At 38.3% G+C, this 10,289-nt stretch overlaps 1 protein-coding gene across 3 annotated transcripts in view; it reads left to right on the top strand.

The window, feature by feature from the left end:
- Positions 1-8,902: 8,902 nt before the first annotated feature.
- ARHGAP5 (Rho GTPase activating protein 5) overlaps positions 8,903-10,289 on the top strand; it is a 70,460-nt gene continuing 69,073 nt past the window's right edge. For 2 of the 3 annotated variants that reach the window (XM_017895897.1, XM_017895896.1), the window contains exons 1-2: positions 8,903-9,761; positions 10,002-10,202. The gene's annotated coding sequence lies outside the window, so the exon portion shown is untranslated. Of the gene's footprint in view, positions 10,203-10,289 lie in introns of all 3 variants that reach the window. The other variant, XM_017895894.1, reaches the window with a different exon arrangement.

Genomic DNA, 10,289 nt, shown 5'->3' with positions numbered 1-10,289 from the left:
AAATTCAGGTTTCTTGATTCCCCAGTTCAGTGGTCTTTCCACTACAGACTACTGTGTATGTAATAATTCCTTTGCGCTGTGGTCAGACGGTTTTACCTTTTCTTTAAGCTGGTAGTTGATTGTGCTCTACTAAGGAGAATGTAGTAGGTAGAGGAGGAGCTCTACTAAAGAAATGCCCCAACTTGGAAAAGCAACCATTAGTTACTGATGTGGTGGAATTCAAAAGTAACTCAAGTGTCAACAAATCCAGATGGGACACATTTTATTATAAACCTTGTGGTCCAAAAGGAAAGACTAAAGCAGGTGGAAAGATCAGCTCAGCTTTATCAGCACCGGAGAAAACTACCTATTGTCTATATCTGAAAACACAGTTACAGTGAGACCACCTACAATATAGGCAATGCCACTAATTGGCACATTTACATAATTAAAACAAAAGGATAGTAAAATGTGTGTTCTTTGCTTAGTATGTTTTGCTTTGAAAGAACTTTTANTCAGTTTTGATTGGTATACCTCAAAAGTCCTGCTCAAGGCTCATGTTATTGAGATGGAGAATCCAATTGTAACTGGATCAGGTAGCATATTGCTCACTGTTTAATAGTTCTTCACCTGGATTTTCTGATAGAATGAATGCACTGCTTCTACAACAAAATCAAATAGGATAACTGGCATGAAGCTATCCTGTTTGAGGAAGGAAGAATAAGGGAAGGTCTAAACAACCACATATTACCAGTGAAGTAGAATGACTGTAATAATGCCCTCAGAGAGAGTATTCTACTCAATGCAATTGTATCTTTAATAACTTCTTGCAATTTGGGAAAAAGAAGTACTGCTAATGCAAGAAAATGATTCTTGGGAAGTGGTACAGGGAACATATTAAAATAAACTCATCTGCCGGGCACGGTGGCTCACGCCTGTAATCCCAGCACTTTTGGAGGCTAAGCAGGGCAGATCACCTGAGTTTCAGACCAGTCTGGCCAACATGGTGAAACCCCATCTCTACTAAAAATACAAAAATTAGTCGGGCGTGGTGGTGTGCACCTATAGTCCCAGCTACTCCGGAGGCTGAGTCAGGAAAATCACTTGTACCTGGGAGATGGAGGTTGCAGTGAGCCGAGATCGAGCCACTGGACTCCAGCCTGGGCAACAGAGGGAGACTCCATCTCAAAAAATAAAATAAATAAAATTTTTAAAAAAGTCATCACTGCATTAAGAAAAAAAAAACATTTTAAGGATTTGTTTTAAAAATTCAATCAAAGAATTTGCAATTCAAGGAAGCTCAGCTCAATTATAAGACTGACTTCCCAATTTTAAAATGGGCAAAAGATTTGAATAGATAACTTATCAAAAAAGAAATACCAATGGCTAATAGTCACATAAAAAGATGCTAAACATCATTTGTCATATAGGGAGATATGAATTAAAACTACAATGAGAGGCTGGACGCTGTGGCTCACACCTGTAGTCCTGGTACTTTGAAAGGCTGAGGTGGGAAGATCACTTGAGGCCAAGAGGTCGAGATCAGTTTGGGCAACATAAGCGAGACCCTGTCTCTGCAAAACAACTATTTTTAAATTGGCCAGTTGTGGCAGCACATGCCTGTAGTCCTAGCTAATCAGGAGGCCAAGGTGGGAAGATCACTTGAACCCAGGAGTTTGAGGCTGCAGTGAGCTATGATCATGCCACTGCACTCCAGCCTGGGCAACAGGGGGAGACCCTGTTTCCATAGATAGATAGATAGATAGATAGATAGATAGATAGATAGATAGATAGATAGAACTACAATAAGATACCACTTCATATCCACTAGAATGGCTATCATGAAAAAGATAGACAACAACAAGTGTTGGCCATATTATATTATAGATTATAGAGAAACTAGACCCCTTATACATTGCTGGTGGTAGTATAAAATGATACAGCCATTTTGAAAAAATGTTTGGCATTTTCTAATAAGGTTAAACATAAATTGACATAGGATCCATCAATTCTACCTGTAAGTATCTACTCAAGAGAAATTAAAACACATGAACACAAATATTTGGTTGCTCAGAGCAACATTATCCATAATTGCCAAAAAGTGGAAACAAGCTAAACATCAGTTAAGTGGTGAATGGATAAACAAATTCTGTATATCCATGCAATGGAATACTATTCAGCAATGAAAATGAAGGAACCACTGAAGCATCCTAAAACATTTATGAACCTCAAACATATTATGCTAAGTAAAATAAGCCAGATCCATAAGATCACATATTGTATGATTCAGTTTATACAAAATGTCCAGAATAGGCAAATTTCTCAAGACAGAAAGTAGAGTAGTGGTTGCCTGAGGCTGAGGATGAAAATGGGACTAGCTATAAACGAGCGTAAGGGACAAAAGATACGGCCTGAATAGATTAGTAAACAGAGTTATATAGGGGGCCCAGGATGGGCTGTTGGATGCTCTGGATTGTACTGCTGGGGCAGGGTGAGGGGGCAAAGTGATGAATAAATTTAGAAAATTTAAAGAACCATGGGCTTAGAAAGTACAAGGCAACGTTTTGGCAAGGAAGGTCCAGAATCACTGGCTTTATAACATGAATGGGAAATCCGGAGATCCACATCTAATGAAATAGACTTTAGGTGTGGGATTTGGATGAATATCAGTTTACTTGGCTTCATGCCTATAGCGATAAAAAATTATCTTTGTGGAGGGGGATGGGGTAAGGGTCATAGACAAAACTAAAGGTGGAGCAAAAGGTAACAGCTTTGTTCTAGGTGTGGTAGTGAATATAGGTGGATGTTAAATTTAGGGTAAACCAGGAAGAAGGGAAGACTGGTCTTTGGGCAAAATCACTTCGAACTAAATAATGTTAGAGCTGCAAAGGGACCATTTTGTGGATGAGGAATCCAGCTCAGGGAGATTCAGTGACTTCTGAAGATCACACAGTATTTGCATTTGAAGAAAATGCAGAAATGTGAATTGGCAAAACAAGTATTTACCATCTATTGTAGCTTAAAATAATAGGAAAAACTAACAGAGACTTAAATGTGAAGTGATTAACCACCTAGCCACCACTATCTCAGGTTTCAGAACCTGAGATAAAATTCAGGTTTCTTGATTCCCCAGTTCAGTGGTCTTTCCACTACAGACTACTGTGTATGTAATAATTCCTTTGCGCTGTGGTCAGACGGTTTTACCTTTTCTTTAAGCTGGTAGTTGATTGTGCTCTACTAAGGAGAATGTAGTAGGTAGAGGAGGAGCTCTACTAAAGAAATGCCCCAACTTGGAAAAGCAACCATTAGTTACTGATGTGGTGGAATTCAAAAGTAACTCAAGTGTCAACAAATCCAGATGGGACACATTTTATTATAAACCTTGTGGTCCAAAAAGGAAAGACTAAAGCAGGTGGAAAGATCAGCTCAGCTTTATCAGCACCGGAGAAAACTACCTATTGTCTATATCTGAAAACACAGTTACAGTGAGACCACCTACAATATAGGCAATGCCACTAATTGGCACATTTACATAATTAAAAACAAAAGGATAGTAAAATGTGTGTTCTTTGCTTAGTATGTTTTGCTTTGAAAGAACTTTTTAGCCGGGCGCGGTGGCTCAAGCCTGTAATCCCAGCACTTTGGGAGGCCGAGACGGGCGGATCACGAGGTCAGGAAATCGAGGCCATCCTGGCTAACATGGTGAAACCCCGTCTCTACTAAAAAATACAAAAAACTAGCTGGGCGTGGTGGCGGGCGCCTGTAGCCCCAGTTACACGGGAGGCTGAGGCAGGAGAATGGCGTAAACCTGGGAGGCGGAGCTTGCAGTGAGCTGAGATCCGGCCACCGCACTCCAGCCCAGGCGACAGAGCAAGACTCCGTCTCAAAAAAAAAAAAAAGAAAAGAAAGAACTTTTTAAAAGGTCATTAAAGTGGCAGCAAGAAGATGTTTACATAGACCATTTCATACCAGGCAATATTACAGATATTGTGCTGCAAACAGAACCAGGCAATACCTAATGTGGCCTGTAAGAGGCCCAAGAGATAATTAAGAAGAGAAGGAAAAGAAGACAGAGAATTAAAAAGTAAAAGGAAAGGAAGAAGGAAAAAAACCTAAAGTAGGAGTCAGAGGGGGTAAAAAAAGAGAGGAAAAGAGAAGGGTAAAAGAGAAAATAGAGACATACATGGTAGGCAGTCAGTTGCTTCAAGACAATTTACCTCATCCTGCCTTACACAGTGTCTCTTTGTCTTTCTCAACTTTCAACCCCACTGTAATTCAAATTTTTATTGTACAAGAAATACTATGTTCATTGTAGAAAATTAGAAAACACAGACAGGGAAAAAAATAAACATTAGCTATAATCTCACCATCTAGTTAAAATCTCTGTTAACATGTTGGTCAATAATACTGTCATCTTGTTTTCAGACATTTTCTTTTTATAAGAATCATACACCTTTTAAGGCTGGGCACGGTGGCTCACGCCTGTAATCCCAGCACTTTGGGAGGCCGAGGCAGGCAGATTACAAAGTCAAGAGATCAAGACTATCCTGGCTAACACGGTGAAAACCCATCTCTACTAAAAATACAAAATTAGCCAGGCATGGTGGTGGGCGCCTGTAGTTCCAGCTACTTGAGAGGCTGAGGCAGGAGAATGGCGTGAACCCAGGGGGCAGAGCTTGCAGTGAGCGGAGATCGAGATTTTGCTGTTGCACTCCAGCCTGGGTGACAGAGCGAGACTCCATCTCAAACAACAAAAACAACAACAACAACAGCAACAAAAACATACAGCTTTTATTGCTTTGTACTATTTTTTTCCACATAAAGTATTATGGCTGTTTTTCTACCTCAATAAATATATGCTTCTAAAATATCATTTTAAATAATTGCTTCCTTTTAAATTTAATTCTATAAGAATTTAATTTATAGGATACATATAGCTGTTTACATAGCTTTTGCTATATCACTTTTACATTATTGTCATGTTTGTAAAATATCAGAATAACTAATATAAATATTTTGTGGCACAGCATTAAAAACAGCTATTTAATGTCTATTCCTATAAGAATTAGAACCAGAAACAAATGATGTATGTGATATAGGCCTGTCCTGAGCTGTGCTGAAGAAGAGTAAGAAGCCTAGTTGGAGAAAGAAGGTCACTATTCCTATTCCTCACTGTATAACAGATGTATATGAAAGAAGCTATATGTTCATCAAAAGAATCACATTGTAATTTGAGACATACAGAAGTACAGATGCACCTCAACTTATGATGGGGTTATTTCCCAATAAACACATCATAAATTGTAATACTGTAAAGTCAAAAATGCATTTAATGCACCTAACCTACCAAAATCATAGCTTAGCCTAGCCTAACTTAAACATCGTCAGAACACTTACATTAGCCTACAGTTGGGCAAAATCATCTAACACAAAGCCTATTTTATAATAAAATGTTGAATATTTCATGTAATGTATTGAATACTGTTCTGAAAGTGAAAAAAAAAATGGTTGTATGGGTGCTTAAAGTATAGTTCGTACCAAATGCTGTCACTATTGCTTTCGTACCTTCACAAAGACAAAAAATCTTAAGTTGGACCATCGTAAGTCAGGGACCTTCTGTATTTAGAATTATGTACGTATTCATTGAACTAGAAAAATAGTTGTATTTTTGGCCTTTTGAAGAAAATGCAAAGTGTGAATTGGCAAAATAAGTATTTACCATCTATAGTAGTTTAAAATAATAGGGAAAACTGATAGAGACTTAATTGTGAAGTGATTAGCCACCTTATTGTTGGCTTCAGAAACTACACTGCACCAGTTCTTCAGAATGCTTCCAGATGTTTCAGACCCATAGTTATTTGTTGTTAGTAACACACATTTACCTACTAGAGAGATGTTATGTGGAGATATGTCTATTGTACTTGAAGAAGGACATCTAACTCAACGTTCACAGGTGAATTCAGCGATTTCTTTAAATGATTTGTATTTTCCAAAGTGATTATCTCAGCTGGCACTTCAAAATATAAGCCTTCTGTTAGCAACAAATCCACAGAAATCCATAAAACCTAGAGTGTTTCATTTTATATTATCAAACATTTTATATTATCAAACAGTCTACTAATGATCTTCTAGTTATTATATAGAGCCAAACATTCATTTTGTTATTCCTATGTAGAGAGACTCACAATCTAAATTTGGTCTAAAGAGAGTGGGAAATTCACAAAAATTATGTTCATGAGGTTAAACAGTCAAGCAATACAAGTTCCTGTTTCCCATTGTAATGATTTACAAATGACAGTGGTAACAATCTCAAAGAGAGAATTCAAATCCTTCAGTTAGCAACCCTTGCAATTATTTTTTTAGCTTTATGGGGTTAACTTTATTGGGGTTGATTAAATTCAAGCTGTGATCTTTCATAAAAACTCAATAGAGGGTCCAGATGGCCCAACAATACCTCCTTTTGTGAGAGGAAATAACTTGAAGATTTTGTCTAATTAAAGTATTTGTGCTGGTGGGATCTGAATGAATTGTTTTCCTTTAAAAGGAGTCTGCATTACAAATAATCTTTACAAAATACTAATTATTTAAAAATAGTGTGCTGCTTTCACTATTTCAGTTATGTCCTAGGACTAGAGTTGCATGAGAATGACATTTTGAAGCTAGACTCTGATACCATCTTTGGGATTTCAGTCTGAAAATACAGTTCTAGAATATCAACAGAACAAGGCTCTATGGAACAAAATGCCAAGAAGGTCAATGCACTACTTTCCTCCTGTTCCAGTCCCATGCTCACAATTACCTTAACTCTTGTCAAAATGTTTTCTACAGTAATAGCCAAGGCATAATTAGCACCTTTTCTTCATGTTGAAAATATCATTGGTAGCCATAAAACAAATTTGGGGAAAGCCCTTAAGCACCTTAACGCAGCAAATGGCTATTGGGGATTGATACACCATTATTAGACTACCTGAAGGATTAACATCCCATCTTATCCTACCTTTTTTCCTCCCCCCAAGTAGGCCTAAGTGTATGAGATAGAAAAAGAGAAGTCTAGGCAGGAGATGGGGATAAGGTAAAGAGTGGAAATACAGTTGGAAATTAAGCAAATATCTTAAAAGTGTTTTGGCTATTTAGTTATTTATATCATTAGTCTCCATCCTCTTTGTGTATTTTGTCTGTAATCAAGGTGATATTCTGAGATAGGTTGTTCTCCAATAGCCCGTCTTGTATGAGACAGGCTAAAGTATTGGTCGATTCTGTCATGAGTGGTAAGGCCCTTTATTTGGCTTTTCATATGTTCTTGATTGAGACTACAGAAGCCAAAGTTGTTATGATCAAAGATTTCCAGCAGGGGGTGTAGACGCCTCTATAGGGTAAGTTCTTTTGAAGCCATATTATATGAAACATTTGAATACTGCAGTATTACCACTAATGGTAGAAGCTGGAATTATGATAACTTTTTTTATGACTGTCATGTCTTTTGATCTCAAAAAGACCATGCATATTAATACTTCATTAGGATGTGATGAAGAACTAGAGATTTATGAAGAAAACTTAAATTAGAAACCTAAAATGCCTGACAAATCTTATTCTAATTTTTTCAAAGTAAATGAGGAACAAAGAGTCCAGTTATTTTAATCATCTGGTACAGCAGAACAGCGGCTTAACTTTTTTGTTCTAGATAAGAAGAGTAGTTGATTTGAGAGGGCTTGTTAATATTTATTCCATTTCTCTCCCATATTTGTGTGTGCACGCGTGCGTGTGTGTAAATAAGTTACCTATTTTCTTAAAAATTCTCCTTTTGAGTAGGGAGGGTGGGTGTTTTAAAACTTTTTCTCTGAAGTCTTGGCTCCTGATCAATTTTAAAGATGCCATCTTATATATTTTCCTCCTGCTCTTTAATGCCTTTTATTTATAGATATGTAAGCATTATTAGCTACAGAATTCTGGCCCCAATTCCCATTTCAGATTTTATTGATATAGAAAACTCTATTTTTTGAGAAGAACAAATTACATACAATAACTTATTTGTACTGGTAAGCACCTTTAGACTATTAGTATTGATAAGAAACAAAATCCTAAATTTCCAGGCTCCCTAAATCAAGATAAAGAACTGAAAATAATGTCGACTATGAAAATCATTGTTTGGAAATTGTGATTTTTTTTTTTAACATCTTCTGGTGTCTTCATTATAAGAAAATAAACGAGATTTCAAGTCTTCCCCACCTCCAGTATCATGACCTATAACTGAACATTACACCTTTTTATGTTTTCTTTAGAAGCCCTGATTTATTTGGCTTTTGTTTATGTTGATACATGTCCATGGTTATTAAAATTTCTGATTATGTAGGACATAATTTTTAAAGTATCTTTAGGGTATACACTCTATAGTACTTAACATCTTATTCAGGTTATGACTTTGAACTGCATCATTATAACACTAAAAAAGCAACCTTGGCAAACTTCAGTACCTTACATAACGTAAGAAATAAAGAATAGCTTGAATTTAAAATACTTTCTATATGTTTACTTCAGGTATTCTTAAGGGCTTTTAGTGCAAAGATAAAAACATGCGTTGGAGTGCATTAACTTTCCAACTTATATAAGTGGTGTAGATACCTATGGCATTAATACCACATTTTGATGGTTGGATCACCCACCAAATTCCCTTTTCTCCTTTTTTACTTTTTTCTGCTTCCTCTCATTGCAAGTTTCTTTCCTACCCTTCTTTCCCACCTACAATTTGTAACTGAAAGAAAGAAGTAGCTCCAGACCTTACCTAACCTACTCTTAACCTACTTGGTAGGGAGGATTCAGATGCTCGAATAAGGGATTTTAGTCATGCCTTTTAGAAATTAGGGAGCAAGAGATATATAGAAAAATTAGAAATGTCTCTTCTACCTTTATTAAGTTTACCTTTGAGAAATATGAAAGAGGGGCAGGAGGACGGAAAAACGAACAGAACTTCTGCTGGAATATTGTGACAGATTTACTGACAAATATTTTCTAACAGATTTTTACCAACAGGCAGTTTTTGTTTTCTTTACTGACAGACCGTAAATGTACTTCTGGTTGGCAGCAGCTGCATCATTATAACACTAAAAAGCAACCTTGGCTAACTTCATTACCTTATGTAACGTAAAAAATAAAGAATAACTGGAATTTAAAATACTTTTATATGTTTACTAACAATAAACTATTTTCAATGCAGGAAATAAATCTTTCCCCAAAGAGGAATCCCCCCTCAATTACTTTCTTTTAGACTTAACAAATTGGAGTAGATGTGGTTTTGCTCATTCTTTTATCTGCTGGGAACTATTTTAAGTCTCCTGTGTAAGGCAGATTCCGATGACCTCGGGAAAGTCACAGGACCTCAGTTTCTTCAATGGTAAAAGCAAAGGCAGTGGTTTCTACCGTCCTTTCTCACTGCACCATTCAGCGCCAGTGCCCTCATGAGAAACACACCCAAAGGCTAGTGTGCTCTATCTCTAGACTTGTGAAATTTCTAGAGTCTCAAAGTGAGTATGTTTAAGGCGGTATAATAAAAGCCAGGTGGCCGACAGTTCCTAAAGTTAGGCTGGCAGTGGCGTGAACAGGGTCTTTTGGGCCACCCTGAGACCCGCCCCAAGTCTTGGCTTCTCGCCCCAAGTCTTGGCTTCTCGCTCCTCGTCTTGGCTTCTCGCTCCACTTCCACAGAACGTACTGAATCAGGGGCCTGCATCGCGCCGTGCCGACGGAGAAATGGACTCCTTTTTTCGCTCCCGTGGAGTTTCGTCTTCTGGGTGAGTGTGGCACCGGGTCCTGGGCGGGTGATGTCTGTAGTTGGCAAGCGATCCTCAGCCAGAAAACTGGCCGCGCACACAGGCGCAGACACGCGAGCATGTTCCTGCGAACCAGCTTGGGCGCATGTTTTCCTCCCTTGCATTCTTTAATGCTCAGAGACCATAAGGAGATTTATCGAGAAGCATTCGGTGCCCGTGCCCGGTTTGGAACCGCGAGCACAATATCTGGTTCCTTTGCAGTACGGTGGTTTGCTCTTGACTTACGACCAGAAACCGGAACAGAAGGAAAGGGAGAAAGCAGGGGAGGTTCGGGGACGACGGCGCTCCGGGCAGCAAGGCAGCAGCTTCCAAAGCGTGGAGGATGGGACTGAGGAGGAACGGAATACGGAGAAAGAGGGAAGCTGAGGAAAAATACTCACGCCAATGGGTAAAAGGGAAAAGGTGAGAAGGAATGGAGTAGGAGAGGGAACCAATGGTGGGAGAGGCGGAGGAAGAAGGGGGAGGGGCAGAAGCCAATGGGGGAGCGGA

Source organism: Rhinopithecus bieti, unplaced genomic scaffold (assembly GCF_001698545.2).
Source record: "Rhinopithecus bieti isolate Rb0 unplaced genomic scaffold, ASM169854v2 scaffold_21703, whole genome shotgun sequence".
Classification (NCBI taxonomy): domain Eukaryota; kingdom Metazoa; phylum Chordata; class Mammalia; order Primates; family Cercopithecidae; genus Rhinopithecus; species Rhinopithecus bieti.
Note: the sequence above shows the minus strand (reverse complement) of the source record. Positions and strands in the feature narration are given on the sequence as shown.